Raw genomic sequence first — 19,786 nt, 5'->3', positions numbered from 1 at the left:
AGGCTAGTAAACATGCTGAAACCACACACCCAACACTGATTGGCAGCTTTCTGCCTATGCACAGTGTACTCAGAATTCTGCCAATCAGTGTTGTCAGCAGGTCACACAGAGCTCAGCATTCTGAGGACTGGGAGATGAGCACCAGAGAAAAGTATTTTAATTAAAACTGCAGTAAAGTGAGTGTTACATTGCTAGAATCAGGTTCTCTGTCCCTACATCATGGCGCTCTCAGAGGGGTAGCAACAATCTGGTCGCAGACTCCCTTTAAAAGGGAAGCAATCATCAAAAAATGACCTATTGTTTAACGAGGAGGGATCAGGAACGCAGGGAACTTCAATGTCAAGTTATACGATGTCACATGCAGGAAATACATAAGACAGAAATTGGCCTCAATATGACTTACAAACTGCTCTTCTTCCCCTCTCAAAAGGTTAACTTCCTCTCCATCGATATATATATTTTATACAAACAACAAATCATGCCTCAGTCTGCTTCTAGGATAAAGGGCCAACCAATATACCGTGGGCCGAAGGGGCAGCGGTACACGTGAGGGGCCACAGTAACAAGACCCCAATGAATTTCTCTGTAGCTGAACGTGCAGTAAACATTAGGGCCATTGTTCTGCCACGAGGAAACAATGGCAGGACGCACAATGTTCCCCCTATTCTCAGCCTTTCCTCCAGCACGGTAACATGCGATTACCCCTTGGAGACCAGGGCTTAAGACCGGCTGCAGAAACCGTGGGCGCAGCCAGTAAGTGGACGGGTTCATGGAAAACAGGCACATACTCACTTCCCTTCATTCTGCTGCAGCTCCATTGGGAACAAAGCCGGTCTTGAAAAGTCCTATGAATATTCATAACACCTCAAATGTCGGGTGAAAAGAGTCTGCAAAGCTCAGATCCTGATCCCGAGTACAGTAGTGAGGAGCCGCAGACAATAGTCCATTCATTACAGTCAGCCCTGGATGGCGGACGAGCTGCCGGGCCAGCCAAACTTTCCATTTTATGCCATCTTTTCTGCTTCATTCAGTTCCAAAAGTCCTGGGATATTTTCATTTGAGGCATTAAAGGGCCTTGAAGTTTTCCAAGACGCTGCACTAATATAATCAGGGAAGGAAACTCCTATGTGACAGAACAGGCGCTTCTGCATCTCATGAAGACGGAGGGAAACCACAGGCAGGGGAGACATTACTAACGGGCCATACAAGTGTAATGCATGGATGCACCTGCAGAGAACAAAGTGCCATGGCCACCGACGACCCTACAGGGGTCACTGATGGCAAAGTGGAACTGTCACAATACAAGAGATTCTATATATGACAAGCGTTGCACAGTGCTGCTCATCGGTGGGGATCCGAGTCCTGAGATCCCCTGCTGATTGGCAGAAAAAAAAAAAAAGCACCCAAAGCGCTGCCGTCTATTGAACGCAAGTGAATCCGCATGTGTTCGCTGAACCGCGCGGATTCACCGAGTCCAATAGAATGTAGGGAGAAATTTCATTCATTTCTTTCGGAGACTCGCATCAATGGCTTTAATGATCTGCCCGGTAACGGGGGCATGGAAGCATGCGGTCACTTCCTGATGAAGAAGTCATTATAACTTTGAAACGCGTCGAATAAACCATAGTCTTCTCATCAAGTCCTGTTTGGATTGACGTGACCATATCTTCAGCAATCTACCAATCCTTTTTGATATTAATCTATATATCTGCAGTAAGAGACAGCGAACAATAGTGATTACATTTTATATTTAGTTGCACCTCTGGCAGTGATGCTTCATAGAACGCTGCGGAGCTGGGGAAGTTGGAGCAGTGATGGATCAGACGCCATCACACCGTTTGACGGAGGTCCTAGAGGTGGGACCCCGCTGACCATCACTGGTCTATCTTATCCAGATACGCTCTACTATTCTTCCCAGACCTGGAGAAAAAAAAAGTGGCTGCATCTGCACAGGAACAATACTGGAGAAGTCCTCCGTGATATTTTACATACTAATGATCAGGGTCACAAACAAGCTGAACCTTAACCCCTTAGTGACAGAGCCAAATTTTTGAAATCTGACCAGTGTCACTTTATGTGGTAATAACTCTGCAACACTTCAACAAATCCCAGTGATTTTGAGATTGTTTTTTCGTGACACATTATACTTTATGATAATGGTAAATTTAGGTCAATATGTTTTGTGTTTATTTATAAAAAATATCAAAAATTTGAGAAAAATGTTAAAAAATTAGCAGTTTTCAAACTTTGAATGATTATCCCTTTAATCCAGATGGTCATACCACAGCAAACCATTAATAAATAACATTTCCCACATGTCGGCTTTACATCAGCATCATTTGTAAAATGTTCTTTTATTTTGTTAGCATTTGAGGAGGTTTAAAAATGAAGCAGCAATTTTCCATTTTTTCAAGGAAATTTACAACATTTATTATTTTAGGGAACTATCGATGTTTGAATTGACTTTAGGGGTCTCATATATTGGGAAACCCCCAAAAGTGATACCATTTTAAAAACAGCACCCCCTGACATATCGAAAACTGCTGCCAGGTAGTTTATTAACTCTTCAGGTGCTTTACAGGAATTAATGCAAAGTGGCATGACAAATGAAAATGTGTATTTTTACCACCTAAATCTCGGTAACTTCTGAACAGGTTACAACAGCCGGCAGACTCTAAGGCCGCTATTTGGTCGTGAATTGCCATCGCAAACATCAGGACCACAAAATCATGATCTGAGGGCACCATTTGGGATAAAGAAGAAGCCCCCACACTCTGTTAACCATTTATAATGATGTAGTCACTATTGACAGCAGCATCTAAGGGGTTAAACAGATATGTACGGTGCAAACACTGATCATGGCTGATGCAGCAAGTTGTCAGCTATAGTGTACAGCTGACAGCTACTGGATTGTCACCAGTATGGGGATACTATTCTCTTATATGTAAGGTCAGTTAAAAGACGTATTGGCGGTCATTAAGGGGTTAAGGAACGTGTTCTGTGAAGAAGCAGACGCCCGTCTCATTACAATGTAACACGTGTACGGTCATGCCCACTCCTGGCACAATGTACTGAGCTTTGCATATCCATAATGTCACAAGACATCTTCAAAAATGGCCTTTTTGCCTTTATGGGGCTTCTTGATCACATATGTCAGCGCTGCCGTACATTTCAGAACAATCCATGTACAATCAGAGGAAATGTTTACAGAACCACGAGAACCCGAGGTGCAGCCAACGAGCGCTCAATACCACGAGAACCCGAGGTGCAGCCAACGAGCGCTCAATACCACGAGAACCCGAGGTGCAGCCAACGAGCGCTCAATACCACGAGAACCCGAGGTGCAGCCAACGAGCGCTCAATACCACGAGAACCCGAGGTGCAGCCAACGAGCGCTCAATACCACGAGAACCCGAGGTGCAGCCAACGAGCGCTCAATACCACGAGAACCCGAGGTGCAGCCAACGAGCACTCAATACCACGAGAACCCGAGGTGCAGCCAACGAGCGCTCAATACCACGAGAACCCGAGGTGCAGCCAACGAGCGCTCAATATACTGCATTGATTTTCCATGGTATGCACTGACTTTACCCAGCTCTCCCTGGCTTCTGAATGTCTCTGTATACTGCATTGATTTTCCATGGTATGCACTGACTTTACCCAGCTCTCCCTGGCTTCTGAATGTCTCTGTATACTGCACTGGCTTTTCTATGCTTCCCCTGGATCTGAGTGTCTTGGTGCAGCACATATAATCCTTTTAGTATGCTTTCTTACCTATCAGTTTGTTTTCCATGACCTGTTTTCATGTCTCTCATTGTGTGATCCTGGCATCTCTTTGAGTGGTCAGTCTTACCCCTCCCTCACTTTATGACCTTTGCTTAACTCTCTACATCTGGTCTCCCATACCCAGCCACCCCCTCATTCACACCTGATTGCCCTTAACTGGGGATATATTCACATGCAGGAGTCTGCTATAGACTCAGTCTGCTGCAAATCATCTTTTAACTTCCATCTTTTTAATTACATCTTTTTAATTATGATTCTGAATTAGACTGAATTGGACTGGAATTGACTGGAAGGTAACAGAACACCAACCACTACAATGTTTCGGTTTCTTTTCTCTTTCACCCCCCTACTACTTTACTTCTTACAATCTCCTGCAATCCCTCCACCTAGTAAGGAACTAGTCATTTCTTCCTCCATACTCCCCAGCCATCTCACCTTCTCCTCAGAACTGTTCCTCCACATACAATCCTTTTTATCCAGACACACACGGCCGCATCATGTCCTATCCTGCTCCCACCTTCTAATGATCTGTCTGTTGCTCCTCAGTGCTGGTGACATATCCCCAAATCCCGGCCCTCCCCAATTCATCCCCACACTCGTTTCTAACCCCCTGCCACGATCCTCCGCACGTTTTCCCAACCACGACAACCTCATACCCATTCATCCAGCCCCCACTCCCCAGCTCCCCCTACTTGGAGCACTATGGAACGCACGCTCCATCTGCAACAAACTGACATTTATCCACGACCTCTTCATCACCAACAAACTCTCCTTCCTCGGCCTTACTGAAACCTGGCTCACCCCCTCTGACTCGGCCTCTCCAGCTGCGCTCTCCTATGGCGGATTCCACCTCTCTCACACCCCTCGCCCCAGCAACAAACGCGGTGGAGGAGTTGGCTTGCTCCTGTCCGACACCTGCTCCTTCACTCCAATCCCGCTACCACCCTCCGCTACTCTTCCCTCGTTTGAGGTGCACTCTGTCCGCATCTATTCCCCCTCCAACCTCCAGCTGGCTGTCATCTACCGCCCCCCAGAACTAGCCATCTCCACCTTTCTCGACCACTTCACCACCTGGCTACTTCATTTCCTCTCTGTTGACATCCCCACTATCATCATGGGTGATTTCAATGTCCCCATTGACACTTTCACCTCAGCTACCTCTAAACTTTTATCACTGACTGCCTCCTTTGGCCTCACTCAATGGTCCTCTGAGGCCACTCACAAAGATGGCCACACGCTGGACCTCATCTTCACCCGCCTCTGCTCCCTTACTAATCTCACTAACTCTCCCCTCCCCCTGTCTGACCACAACCTACTGACATTCTCATCCCTCTCCTCTCCTAGTGTGCAACCCCACTCCACAAACTCACTCACCCTCGCAGAAATCTCAAACATCTCAACTTACAATCACTCTCGGAGTCCCTTCTCCCTCTCACAGACATAGCTTCCCTTCATGACACAGATGCTGCTGCCACTTTTTATAACACCACAATAACAACAACACTCGAATCGGCCGCCCCACTCATGCATAGTAAAACTCGTACAATTAACAGGCAGCCCTGGCTGACCAGCCTGACCAAAGAATTGAGACGGGCTTCCAGGATTGCTGAGCGGAGATGGAAGCAATCCCACTCTGCCGACCACTTCACTGCATACAAGCAGTCCCTCGCCAGCTTCAAGTCTGCGCTCACTGCCGCAAAACAAACTTACTTCTCATCCCTCATATCCTCCCTGTCCCACAACCCTAAACAGCTTTTCAACACTTTCAATTCTCTACTCCGTCCCCCCGCACCTCCTCCCTCCCCCCTCATTTCTGCTGATGACTTCGCCTCTTTCTTTAAACAGAAGATCGATACGATCAGAGAAAGCTTTGGCCCACAGCGCCCACTGCCCCTCTTAGCTGCTCAACCCTGCTCCTCCAAAACCAGCTTCTCCACCATGACAGAAGATCAGCTCTCCACCCTCCTGTCAAGATCACACCTCACCACCTGCACGCTTGACCCGCTCCCATCCCACCTCATCCCTAACCTTTCCACGGTCTTCATCCCAACCCTAACGCACCTCTTCAACCTCTCACTCACAACAGGTGTCTTTCCCTCATCCTTCAAGCATGCCAAGATCACACCCATCCTCAAAAAGCCCTCCCTCGACCCATCCTCTGTGTCTAGCTATCGCCCAATATCTCTTCGCCCTTATGCCTCCAAATTGCTGGAGCAACACGTCCATCTTGAACTGTCCTCCCACTTCTCCTCCTGCTCCCTCTTTGATCGGTTACAATCAGGCTTCCGTTCCCATCACTCAACTGAAACTGCCCTAACTAAAGTCACCAATGACCTACTAACTGCCAGGAGCAAGCGACACTACTCTGTCCTCCTTCTCCTGGACTTGTCTTCTGCCTTTGACACTGTTGACCACTCCCTTTTGCTACAAATCCTCTCATCTCTTGGCATCACAGACTTGGCCCTTTCCTGGATCTTGTCATATCTGACAGACCGAACATTCAGTGTCTCCCTCCCCCACACCACCTCCTCACTTCGCCTCTTGTCAGTTGTTGTTCCTCAAGGCTCTGTTCTAGGACCCCTACTCTTCTCCATCTACACTTTCGGCCTGGGACAGCTCATAGAATCCCACGGTATGCAGTACCAGCTCTACGCTGACGACACGCAGATCTACCTCTCCGGACCGGACCTCTCCTCCTTGCTTACCAAAATCCCGCACTGTGTGCCATTTCAGCCTTCTTTTCTGCTCGCTTTCTACAACTGAACATGGACAAAACAGAATTTATCATCTTTCCCCCATCTCACTCTACCCCTCCACCACATCTATCCATCAATGTCAATGGCTGCTCACTATCCCCAGTCCCACACGCCCGGTGTCTCGGGGTGATCCTCGACTCTGCCCTCTCTTTCAAGCCACATATCCAAGCCCTTGCCTCCTCCTGTCGTCTCAAACTCAAAAATATTTCCCGGATCCGTGCTTTCCTTGACCGCAACACTGCAAAAACGCTAGTGCATGCCCTTATCTCCCGCCTCGACTACTGCAACCTCCTACTCTCTGGACTCCCCTCTAGCACTCTGGCACCACTCCAATCCATCCTACACTCTGCTGCCCGACTAATCCACCTGTCCCCCCGCTATTCCCCAGCCTCTCCCCTGTGTCAAGCCCTTCACTGGCTTCCTATCGCCCAGAGACTACAGTTCAAAACCCTCACACTGACATACAAAGCCATCCACAACCTGTCTCCTCCATACATCTGTGACATGGTCTCCCGGTACCTACCTACACGCAACCTCCGATCCTCACAAGACCTCCTTCTCTACTCCCCTCTCATCTCTTCTTCCCATAACCGCATCCAAGACTTCTCCCGTGCTTCCCCCATACTCTGGAACTCTCTACCCCAACACATCAGACTTGCGCCTACCATAGAAACCTTCAAAAAGAACCTGAAGACTCATCTCTTCCAACAAGCCTACAGCCTGCAGTGATCTTCAACCTACTGAACAGCCGCACAGCCAGCTTTTCCCTCTCCTAGTGTATCCTCACCCACCCCCTGCAGACTGAGCCCTCGCGGGCAGGGTCCTCCCTCCTTATGTACTCGTGTGCCTTGTTATCTGCTCATGTTTAATGTATTTGTCTATATTTGCCCCGTATTCACATGTAAAGCGCCATGGAATAAATGGCGCTATAAAAATGTATAATAATAAATAATAATAATAATACCACGAGAACCCGAGGTGCAGCTAACGAGCGCTCTATACCACGAGAACCCGAGGTGCAGCCAACGAGCACTCGATACCACGAGAACCCGAGGTGCAGCCAACGAGCGCTCAATACCACGAGAACCCGAGGTGCAGCCAACGAGCACTCAATACCACGAGAACCCGAGGTGCAGCTAACGAGCACTCAATACCACGAGAACCCGAGGTGCAAGTCTCCTGATCATCCACAAAGGCTGTAGGGAAGAGGACCAGGAGCAAAGGAGATCAGAGACATTAGCCCATTAGATATTGCAGTTTTAATTACCGTTTGTTCCTATAAATTACACATGGACGGCTATAGAAGAGGATTGTCAGCGACTTTCTTTTAAAGTGCACCTGCCCCTTTTACACAAAAGCTATAAAACAGCATGGCGAGCTGTGCTCATCCTCCACAAGCTTTCAATGCACGTACCAGCCTAATATGTCCTGGACCTGTCCCACGCTCCAAGAGGGTGGTTCCACTACTTCAGCATTCAGCCAGCACAATAGGTGCAGGAAAGTCCTTTTCCAGCATGCATTGCTCTTATCAATATACAGTAACTTCCCTATCTAATCTGTATGCATATGGCAGACCTGAGAGCAGGAAGAGAGAAAGATCCCCCCATATTCCTGTAATCTACTTCAGTGCCTGCTCCTTGAGGGGGGGATTACTTTTGACAACAGGCAGTGGACGTGACGACATCTGGGGAGCAAACTTGGGAGCAAATTTGGGGGCAAGACATTTTAAATACAATGATTTGAAGATTGACAATCATATCTATCAAGTTACATCAAGATGTCAAAATACAGCGACTAAGACCTGTCCACAATTGAGGACAAATTTCCCTCTTACGTAAATGAATGCATTTGGGGGCTAAAAAAGGTTGCCAGTTTAGGTTACTTAAAAGTTCTGCATCACTATTGTTCCATAGCCTCAGGTTTTGAACTTTCTATTGCTGGGTGCAGAATGAGTTAACTGAGAATCTATCAGGGAACACATTTTTACAGGGCAGTTTGTAAGGCTTGTCTCGCTTTCTGAGCTCCATTGTGCTAATTTAGGACCATATTTAAGTTAAATGCACAGAAAAATTCCTGCTAAATGTTTAAGGAAACCCTAATGCAAAACTAATTTTTTCAGTAAAAAAATAAAAATTAAATTTTAAATGTAGCGTCTCCATACCGGACAACCCCTTTAAAGTTATTGCAAAATCTAATTTTTCCCTGACCCGCTCTCCAGAGCCCCATCTATATAGAACGCCTGTAGATTTTCCGGTTACAGTAATAATTGCAAAGTTTTTCTCCATTGTGGTAAACCATTTACTGCCAAACCGCTCTTACTCAAGTAATTGGTCACATATGGTGAAGAGTGGTGACATTTATACATCATCTCCATGGGAAGATTGCTGGCCATACCCCTCCGTCTCTCAGAAGTAAATGACACTTAATTGTGGGAAACATAAGACAGCGCTTGTTTCCTATTATATTTTCCTTCCTGTGCTAGTTTGCCCATTTGTTAAAGGGAACCTGACACCGGTTTTTAACTACCTAATCTAAAAGCAGAAAAATGTAGAGACAGAGACCCCGATACCAACGATCAGCCACTTTGAAACACGTGCTGTAGTTTTGATAAAATCACTTTGAGGACTAGTAAAAGCTGCTGTCATGCAGTCCTCCATGTTTATGAACTCCGTGTAACCAAACTACCGACTTGCAGGTTTCTGCCTATGCACAGTGTACACAGAAAACTGCCAGTGATGTGGGCGGGGTTGTACACAGCTCAGCATTCAGAGCTCGGCTAACTCTGCAGCACATAAAACAGTTTTTAATCAAAACTACAGCAAGCGGCCGAAAAGTGATACATTGTTAAAATTAGCGTCTGTCCCTAGATCATGCTGCTCACGGAAGGAAAACCTGGTGACAGATTTCCAATAAGTATCTGAACCTACAGTACAATAGCCTCTTCTAGGCCAATGAAACTGTACTTTGTACATAACGGACGATAAATGATCAAGGTGATCAATTAGGAGAATTCAGCACATGCACACCATTGGCTAAAATAATCAACCAATCAGTACGTGCTACTGAGGACTAATAAGGCCAAATCAGCAGACAGCACGCTGATCGCCTGAATAATGGAGTGTGGGTTTTCCAAGGGACTTTTACCAAGATACTGAGCATTTGTTTTTACCTTTTCTTCTGTTTCTAGGGTGTGAGAACTACAAGTCACATAAAACTCAACTCCTTATATGCAGTTTAAAAAGGACAGTCTACTGTACCACACACTGACTGAAGTGGATCCAGTTCTTCCCAAAAAGGGCCATCATTGATAACTAAACTGAACCAGTGCCATGTAATCAATATTCGGCACATCACCACCTCCTGGAACTGCCCCAGCGTCACGGCAGTCATGAGAACGGGCATTAGGAGACAAATTGGTAAATTAGTGTTTTATTTCTGCAACATTGGAGTGGGGAGAATAAAAGGCAAGTCTCAGAGATCCCCTTTAATATTCCTCCTCAGCAGCAGAGCACAGCGCTTCATTACAGGGTCTGTAAAAATACAAGAGCTCTGTGCAAAACACAGTATGATCCCGAACTACAGAGACACGCTTGGATGGGTGCACTAACTTTACCGCGCAGACCAGGACAGTATGGATCAGCACACCGACACCATCCATGGCTTCTCTAGCTTTCCCCTTAGAGGAGAGATTTTAAGAACCAAAAACCAGTTAGTTTGTTTTCCTATAGAGTTTAATATTCTTAAAGGGGTTGTTCAGAATTGACTGGCTTCCTTCAGAAACTTATGTGTTCCTGACCATGGGTTGTGGGGAGTTGTGCTGCTCGGCTACATTCACATTACAGACCCTAATTTACAACATTGAGACCCATCCTCATAGAGCTGGACAACCGGTATAAGAACCTATATCTCCAATCGCTTTGTGTGAACTAGGGTTAGTTTCATGCCACATCTATGCCCACAAAGTTCTACTTACGCCTCATCTGACCAGTGCACCCATCATTCCCATGCCATGTGGGGGACACAATGTGGAAGGTGGTCCTTTACACTTCACAATTACTATTTTGTTTTGGTATATCACAAAATACTTTGTGGGTGTAACGTGAAAAAAAAAAAAAGTGTGGAAAAAGTCATGGGATATGGATACTTTAAAGGGAAGGTGCCACCAGTTTTCTCGTATTTTGTTTTTTTGTGAAATTAAGCTTAAAATAGTAATTAAAATGTATTAATGCAATGTTTGCACTGTTTGCAAACATTTCTATATGAAAAATATTATATATTTTTCTACAAATATACATATTTACCACTAGGGGGAGCATTTTCCGTTTTAGACCTCAAGCAGCTATAGTAAGATTTAGCAGCTCTGCCCCAGGGATATTAGACCACCCAAAAGGGGAGGGAAATGGTGACGTCAGCAGTTACTGCCCCAACAGTAAGAATGAAGAGCAGCATCACAGGGCAGAGCCATTTTGTGTGTGATTGCCCTGTGACCTGCTATCACCAGCAGTTACTGCATCAGAGTCAGAGCTTGTTTACAGAGGAGCAGAACACAGTGGGCTCAGCAGCATCTGGACCCAAGAAGAGTGAAGACATGTGGTGTGAATGGAGCAGCATTAGGAGCTGTGTGGGAGCTCCAGCTCTGCAGTGAATAGCCAGGCATTATGGAGGGAGGGGAGAGATGCATTGTATGGCTAAGGCAGGGGGCACACTAGACCGCAATACGGACGAGTGCAATGCGATAAAAAAAAAAAAAAAATCGCATAGCACTCGTCCCAATGTTAATCTATGGGGCAGCTCCCATCATCCGATATTCTCTCGGCCGTATTCAGGATCCGAGTGAAATCGCAGCATGCTGTGATTGTCAGCGTATCTCGGCCGAGAATCGCCAATGAAAGTCTATGGGGGTGAGAAAAAAAAAAAAAATAAAAAATAAAAAATAAAAAAATCGCACAGCACATGGACCATCAGTGTGACGTGCGAGAAATTCTCAGGCATTGGGCAGGTGACAGGAAAGGCTCAGCCATTATTTGCTCATTTTGCAAGTGTGAGAAAATCTCACCATACGGACGCCATACGGATGTCACACGGATGCCAAACGGATCATTGGATGCGAGAAAATCGCATCCTCGCACTGCACACGGATCACTGTTTTGGTAACATTTGTGCGATTCTCGTCCATCAAAAACGGACCTTTTTTTTATACGTTGTGTGTGTCCCCGGCCTAAGAGTGACTGATAGAAGAGAAAGAGACGTGAAGTATGATGAGTGAGACACATATGGAGTATGATGGGGAGATACACATTGAGGCTGTGTGCACACGTTCAGGATTTTTCGCATTTTCTTGCGTTTGTTCGCTATAAAAATGTGATAAAAACAATTTAAAAATGCATACATATGCATCCCATCATTTATAATGCATTCCGCAATTTTTGTGCATATGTTGCGTTTTTTCTGGGGAAAAAACGCATCGCAGTAAAAAAAAGCAACATGTTCTGCGCATGTCGTGTCTCCTCCTTTGATGTGGGCTCCGGCGCTGAGCCCACATCAAAGTCACGACATGTCGGCTGTTTTGTACAGCTGACATGTGCGCGCAATAGCGGCGGGTGAAATCGCAATTCACCCGCCGCTATTAACCTGTTAAATGCCGCTGTCAAATGCTGACAGCGGCATTTAACTACCGCTTCCAGCCGCGCGGCCAGAAATGGGCGTATCGTCCACCCCCGTCACATGATCAGGGGTTGGCGATGCGTCAGGATGGTAACCATAGAGGTCCTTGAGACCTCTATAGCTACTGATGCCGGCCTGCTGTGAGCGCCTCCCTGTGGTCGGCACTCATAGCAAGCCTGTAATTCAGCTACGGAGCAGCAATCTGATGATCGCTGCTATGTAGCTGAGCCGATCGAGTTGTGCCAGCTTCTAGTTTCCCATGGAGGCTATTGAAGCATGGCAAATGTAAAAAAAACAGATTTTTACAGATGACACTGGCTTCGGGGAACAAAGTGACAAGTAATGGTGAGTATGAAATCTATGTTTAATGTACTGTATGTCTATATGTATGTAATGTATTGTATGTGGAATGTATGTGGCATGTATGTATGAAGTATTTTTTTTTTTTCATTCAACATATTAGCCGGATGATGGGACTATTACTGTCCCATAATTGGCTAATGTGTCAATCACTGTCATTGTAGCAGGCATCGTCCGATGGGACTTGTAGTCCCATCAGACGATGCTTGCTTACACGCATAGAGACCCCCCCACGCCGCACAGAGACCCCCCCACGCCGCACAGACCCCCCCACGCCGCACAGACCCCCCCACGCCGCACAGACCCCCCCACGCCGCACAGAGACCCCCCCACGCCGCACAGAGACCCCCCCACGCCGCACAGAGACCCCCAATGCCACACAGAGACCCCCCCACGCTGCACAGAGACCCCCCATGCCGCACAGAGACCCCCCCACGCCGCACAGAGACCCCCCCCACGCCACACAGGGGGAGAGTGCAGTTTACCGGAGATCACTGGGACTCTGTGCAAGTGGGGAGGCGGAGACAGAGCAGGAGAAGCACACGGCAGAGTATGAGAGCAGAGGATGTCTGCCCAGAACCTGCAGTGCCTGGAGTACAGAGGAGAAGTGAGCGCTTCTTCTCTCCTGTGATAGAGAGCAAGTGGAGCTCGGCAGATAGCACTGGGCTATAATAAAATGGCAGCTAGTCACACCTACAGCAGTGAGTTGTGCAGCCCACAGAGGCGTGCCCAGCTCACTGCTAATGCTGCTGCAATGTTACAGATAGGAGATAATAGACCGGCGCTGACCCCATGTCCATGGGGTGCCGTAATCTGACACCGATAGTGACGTGCTACTGCTGCAAAACCAAGATGTCAGCCCCCAGTGCATTCTTTCTACTCATATATCACACGAAATCTGTTTTACATGCATTCAAATCTGGGTTATAACAGCATGTTATGCTACATTACATTGATTAATTAATGATCTACAAACGCGGTACCTTCCCTTTAAGGCACTATCTGGAGCTGGCCTGCTCTGTACATCAAATGGCCGACGCTGGATGCACCAGCTATGGCAACCACAACACTCACTGGTATCTATCTGGTTAGACAGGGTCCATCTCCGTCACCGAATCCCCGCACACAATCACTGAGGGGTTGCAATTGTAGCCGGGAGGAGCAGGAGCAGGCTCTACAGAAAGCCTGATGTTCACTAACTTTTACAACTCCTTACAAATGGAGAGAACCACGACAGGGTGCAAAGGTGGGAGCCATATCAATTATTACAAAGGACAGTTATTGGTCCTAGTATTAACCAGGCCTCAATGTCGCATTACAACATACATGCCCATCGATAAAAGATGGACAAAGTCTCCAAGACCCAATAAAAACCGTCCACATGACTACAGCTACACGGCGACGCGCGTTCTGCTACAGACCGCAGTGACGCATCGTAGCCTCCTTTAGTGTGACCCCGACCCATGATCATTTCCAAATGTGCCGTATTTCCTGTCGCTGGTAGCAAGTCACTTGCCTTGGACTTCAATGCAGGAGACCAGTAACATGCATGCACTTGTGTTACATGAAGATCCCCGAGACAGCGAGTCTCGAGCCATGGCGACTTGCTGAACGCTCTGTAGGAAGATCGATAGTGCAAGCTTAGATAGGTCCACCAGGGTCTTCTCTGCTGGTATTTTGATAGTATAAAGCCATCAGGTTGATGGGCTTCATGAAAATGGCAAAGTGGAAATTGGTGGATTTTAATGGTGGATTTCACCCCCCCATTGCAACGCATAGGGTGAAATCACCTGCACGCAATACAGAGATTATGTGGGGGATCTACAACAAAATTTTCTGGCACATATGGACGTAACCCCAAAAAGTCAATGTACCCAAACATCAATCACATCCACAGATTTAATAACCCTGTGAAAGAAAATTCACAGTTGAGTCTCTCTACTGTGCCTAATGACAAATCTGGCCCTAGCCGCATGCCCAGCAAGATTTGCCATTCAGGGGTCTAGTAGAATAACCTGAAGCCACACCAATACCCGGATTGCCTATTAGCTAGCGAGCAGCCAGAGGAGCGATCGCTCAGCGTGCAGGGGCTGCAAACCAGTTCTACTACATAGAAGCAGTCCACGGACGAGCTCACTAGCTCGGTGCAGTTCTCGCATATCTTTCTGCATGCCCATTCATGACTTTCCTGCCTCCGCTATCAGGCACTGAACAAACAGCATTTCTGACATAGTGATGTCTGGTGGTAGACGGCCTGACGGATCAGATGTGTGTACTATGGCAACTAACCTGTGTGATTATCTATCTTTCCAGTGGAAACAAGCAATCACCTATCCAAAATATTGGTGATAACTTGCTGATTGGCGACAGTCCGACCATAAAACAGGGCACCTAATGGAGTGGCAATGTGGATGGTCCATAGCTACGCCATTCATTCCCCGTGGTGCTGCTGAACGATGCACTCAAATTGTTGTGGCAGCAGCAGAAAATGAATGGAGCGACAATCGAGCATCCGACCTGCGGCTACATTTTTTTTTTGGTGGCGTTGATGAAAATGCCCTGTCAATGACGAGTAGGTCCCCACCCTGCTGATTGTTAGACACTCACTGATCAGGGTACATAGGGGGATTACTTGTTTTAACTGAACAACCCCTTTAAGGCCCCATACACATTATACTAATATTGATCAAACCTGCCAATTATAGACGACCCTCGGAAGTTCATGGGAGCCTGTGGATTCTCCATCTACCCACTGAAAATATGACCGCTCAGCCAGACTGACATGAATGTGTATGGAGGGGTGAGGAGGGATAACGGCTGGCCTGTAGTTCTCAATAGGTGTACTGGGAGATTCAGGATTCCTTGCTTGGAAACAACCATCCAGCAGGTGAGCACCCCACTCTACAGCATTGTGCAGGTCACCTGGAGATTTACCCATGGGGCCTCTGATCACACCGCCAGAAGCAAGGGAAGGGGATTTTTGTGCAAATTTATTCTTGTAGGTAATGACAACCCTCAGCATCGTAGGGGGAAAAGTCAGCACCTTACCTCCCAATAGAGGACGTCGTGATATTACCAAAGCTGCTGAGCCAAGAAGTAATTCAGCCGCAGGACACCCAGGTCAGCAATTTACTGCAAAGTGGTCAATTAGAAATTAAATTCTATGAGGTCCTTGCAACAACTACTGTGCAAAGCAATACATAAAATTGTATGTAATCTCGTGATCTGCAGACACTGAGATCATACAGTGGCAATACAATAGCCCTCTGTATGTCCATAGCCAAGACCTGGGCTGCACAGACATTTCAAGGTAACAACTAAAGGTACCTTCACACTGACCAACTTCACAACGATATCGCTAGCGATCCGTGACGTTGCAGCGTCCTGGATAGCGATATCGTTCAGTGTGACACGCAGCAGCGATCTGGATCCTGCTGTGACATTGCTGGTCGGAGCAGAAAGTCCAGAACTTTATTTCGTCGCTGGATCTCCCGCAGACATCGCTGAATCGGCGTGTGTGACACCGATCCAGCGATGTCTTCACTTGTAACCAGGGTAAACATCGGGTTACTAAGCGCAGGGCCGCTTTATCTACTTCATTTCTGCTAATCCTCTCAGTGATGAACCCCGTATTACCCTACCAACATGACCGATTGGCAGCTTTATGCCTATGCAGAGGTAAATCAGTGGTAGGTTGGGTTATACAGAAATTATGAACATTAAGAACTAAATAGCAGGAGCTCATTAATGAGAGGACTAGCAGAGCTGTAGCACATAAAACAGTCATCTTATCAAAACTTCATCAAGAATCCAGAGAAGTTCTCAGTTTTAGAAGTCGGTGATCATTGTTCTGATCCCAGATCGTAAAGCACGGACTGGATGTGCATCACCAGACCACAGTGTAACCACTACATGTGAGGCTGCAATGCTCGGCAGATGTGTGGCCAGTCCGTGCATTATGAGCCAAGATCAGACCGATGATCAGAAGTCTGAAAAAGCCCTAATACCACTTCTGTGTGTCGCAGAGAATGGAGAGCCCGTGGGGGTCCGATCTGAACGTGGCACCCTATATTTCAGTGACGCCGGCAGGTTCTGTTAACGACACCTGTGGACGGTCCGTGCTTGGACCAGCTACGTTGGTGATACATCTTTACATTTTATATGCTGTTCTCAGATGGAGCAGCAAAAACCTGGTGACTGGTTTTTTTTTGAACACATCAATATTCAGACATTATTTCAATAGCATTTTTTAAACCATGAATCTAAAGTAGAATCTAGAGAGAGAAAAAAAAAAAAACATGTGAAAGATTCCCACCTGTTCTGGCTTAACCCCTTAGTGAAGGGACAACTTTTTTTGTTTGTTTTTTTTTTTTTAAATCGGACCAGTGTCACTTTACATATAGTAACATAGTTATTAAGGTTGAATGAAGACTTTAAAGGGACTGTCACCTGAATTTGGAGGGAACAATTTTCAGCCATAGCGGCGGGGTTTTCGGGTGTCCCGGACCAGCCCCCCTCGCACCCCCAGTCGGCCGCCCCGGACCAGCCCCTCTCGCACCCCCAGTCAGCTACCCCGGACCAGCTCCTCTCGCACCTTCAGTCGGCCGCCCCGGACCAGCCCCTCTCGCACCTTCAGTCGGCCACCCCGGACCAGCCCCCCTCGCACCCCCAGTCGGCCGCCCCGGACCAGCCCCTCTCGCACCTTCAGTCGGCCACCCCGGACCAGCCCCTCTCGCACCCCCAGTCAGCTACCCCGGACCAGGTCCTCTCGCACCTTCAGTCGGCCGCCCCGGACCAGCCCCTCTCGCACCTTCAGTCGGCCACCCCGGACCAGCCCCCCTCGCACCCCCAGTCGGCCGCCCGGACCAGCCCCTCTCGCACCTTCAGTCGGCCGCCCCGGACCAGCCCCTCTCGCACCTTCAGTCGGCCACCCCGGACCAGCCCCCCTCGCACCCCCAGTCGGCCGCCCCGGACCAGCCCCTCTCGCACCTTCAGTCGGCCACCCCGGACCAGCCCCTCTCGCACCCCCAGTCAGCTACCCCGGACCAGGTCCTCTCGCACCTTCAGTCGGCCGCCCCGGACCAGCCCCTCTCGCACCCCCAGTCAGCTACCCCGGACCAGCCCCTCTCGCACCTTCAGTCGGCCGCCCGGACCAGCCCCTCTCGCACCTTCAGTCGGCCACCCCGGACCAGCCCCTCTCGCACCTTCAGTCGGCCGCCCCGGACCAGCCCCTCTCGCACCTTCAGTCGGCCACCCCGGACCAGCCCCCCTCGCACCCCCAGTCGGCCGCCCCGGACCAGCCCCTCTCGCACCTTCAGTCGGCCACCCCGGACCAGCCCCTCTCGCACCCCCAGTCAGCTACCCCGGACCAGCCCCTCTCGCACCTTCAGTCGGCCACCCCGGACCAGCCCCTCACGCACCCTCAGTCGGCCGCCCCGAACCAGCCCACCAGACCCCACAGTGTGACAATTCAGCTTGCCAACTCACAGTCACAGAGAGCAGCAACCTGTGGCTCTCCTGCAGCTCTGAATACTACTCTCAGCATTGCCTACTGCTGGGAGTTATAGTGCTTGTGATCAGTCCCAGCTCACTTCTGTAAAGTTGTATCGTGTCCTACCCCAGTCTGTAGACTACACACCCACCTCCTGCTGCAAAGCACAGAGCAGCCGTAAAGCGCTATGCAGGGTGTCTGACCTGTGCAGAGCTGTCTCATCGCGTCCTGGGAGCCTCCGGAACACTCACTGCCGCTCTCACTAGTGAAGTCCGGACATCACTTCTCAGCCGCTCCCTCCTCTCTGCCGTCCAAGCCTCGCACTGACACTTCAAAGATGGCCGCTGCCGACAGCCGAACAGCCAATCAAAAGGCAAAGAATGCATGACGTCTTCGACGTGACCCTCCCCCTGGCTTTTCTCCGCCTCCTGTGGTGACGTCACTCGCAGACATCACACCTTCCACCTGTCACTGTATAGTGGGGTTTGAAGTTGGTCACGTTGTGCCCATGCGCGTACAGCATAGTTGTCTATTATTCTTCACTGTAAGAGCAGTGAGACCGCGGACTCTGTGCCCCATAACATTGGAGTCCGTAGTCTCACTGCTCTTACAGTGAAGAATCTGAACCTTCTGTCCTTTGTACTATCCAGCAATACCCATCTATGAAGAAGGGAACAATCCATTAAAGGGGACCTGTTATGTAAAAAATAATCGCAGCTATGGGGTTAATCTGCAGGTAAAATGTGGGTCTGGAATGATGCCTATGAGCTGCAGTGTAACACTGTTATTTGTGTAACATGTAATGTAATACTATTAGTCCCAACAGATTAGAAAGGTGCTGGATTTATTCCCAGAAGGACGATATAAAAAGTGTTGGGTAAATAGCGATGAAACCTGTCATATATAAATGTAAGCTGTCAAAAGTCAACCGCAGTTACTGTGTAAAGTGTATACAGACATACTGGATGTCTACATGTAAATAGTCTCGGAGACCTGCTCCCATACTGTATGCAGAGGTTAAAACGCACGTCCATGGTGGTCTCCTTCTGTTCGATTTCCAATAAATTTCATATACAGGGATGTACAGGAGCATCTCACAAAATTAGAATATCATCAAAAAGTTCATTTATTTCAGTTCTTCAATACACAAAGTGAAACTCGTATATTATATAGAGTCATTACAAACAGAGTGAGCTATTCCAAGTGTTTATTTCTGTTAATGTTGATGATTATGGCTTACAGCCAATGAAAACCCAAAAGTCATTATCTCAGTAAATTAGAATACTTCATAACACCAGCTTGAAAAAATGATTTTAAAATCCGAAATGTTGGCCTACTGAAATGTATGTTCAGTAAATGCACTCAATACTTGGTGGTGGCTCCTTTGGCATCAATTACTGCATCAATGCAGCATGGCATGGAGGCGGTCAGCCTGTGGCACTGCTGAGGGGTTATGGAAGCCCAGGTTGCTTTGATAGCAGCCTTCAGCTCGTCTGCATTGTTGGGTCTGGTGTCTCATCTTCCTCTTGACAATATCCCGTAGATTCTCTATGGAGTTAAGGTCAGGCGAGTTTTCTGGCCAATTAAGCACCGTGTGGTGTAAATTACAGTGTTCTATGATGCTCAGTCTGTGGCTGGGCTTCAAAGGAGTACCAATATGGCAGCCATTGGGGTAGTAAACACCGAACACAGACTTTTCCCGGGAGTCTGTTGCAATGTTCGGAGTTGA

The 19,786-nt window shown here is 48.0% G+C and overlaps 1 protein-coding gene across 4 annotated transcripts in view; it reads right to left on the bottom strand.

The window, feature by feature from the left end:
- PLEKHA1 (pleckstrin homology domain containing A1) overlaps window positions 1-18,382 on the bottom strand; it is a 45,203-nt gene extending 26,821 nt beyond the window's left edge. For 3 of the 4 annotated variants that reach the window (XM_069753681.1, XM_069753679.1, XM_069753682.1), the window contains exon 1: window positions 18,261-18,382. The gene's annotated coding sequence lies outside the window, so the exon portion shown is untranslated. Of the gene's footprint in view, window positions 1-18,208; window positions 18,233-18,260 lie in introns of those variants that run through there. The other variant, XM_069753680.1, reaches the window with a different exon arrangement.
- Window positions 18,383-19,786: the final 1,404 nt, after the last annotated feature.

Source organism: Ranitomeya imitator, chromosome 2, assembly GCF_032444005.1.
Source record: "Ranitomeya imitator isolate aRanImi1 chromosome 2, aRanImi1.pri, whole genome shotgun sequence".
Classification (NCBI taxonomy): Eukaryota; Metazoa; Chordata; class Amphibia; order Anura; family Dendrobatidae; genus Ranitomeya; species Ranitomeya imitator.
Note: the sequence above shows the minus strand (reverse complement) of the source record. Positions and strands in the feature narration are given on the sequence as shown.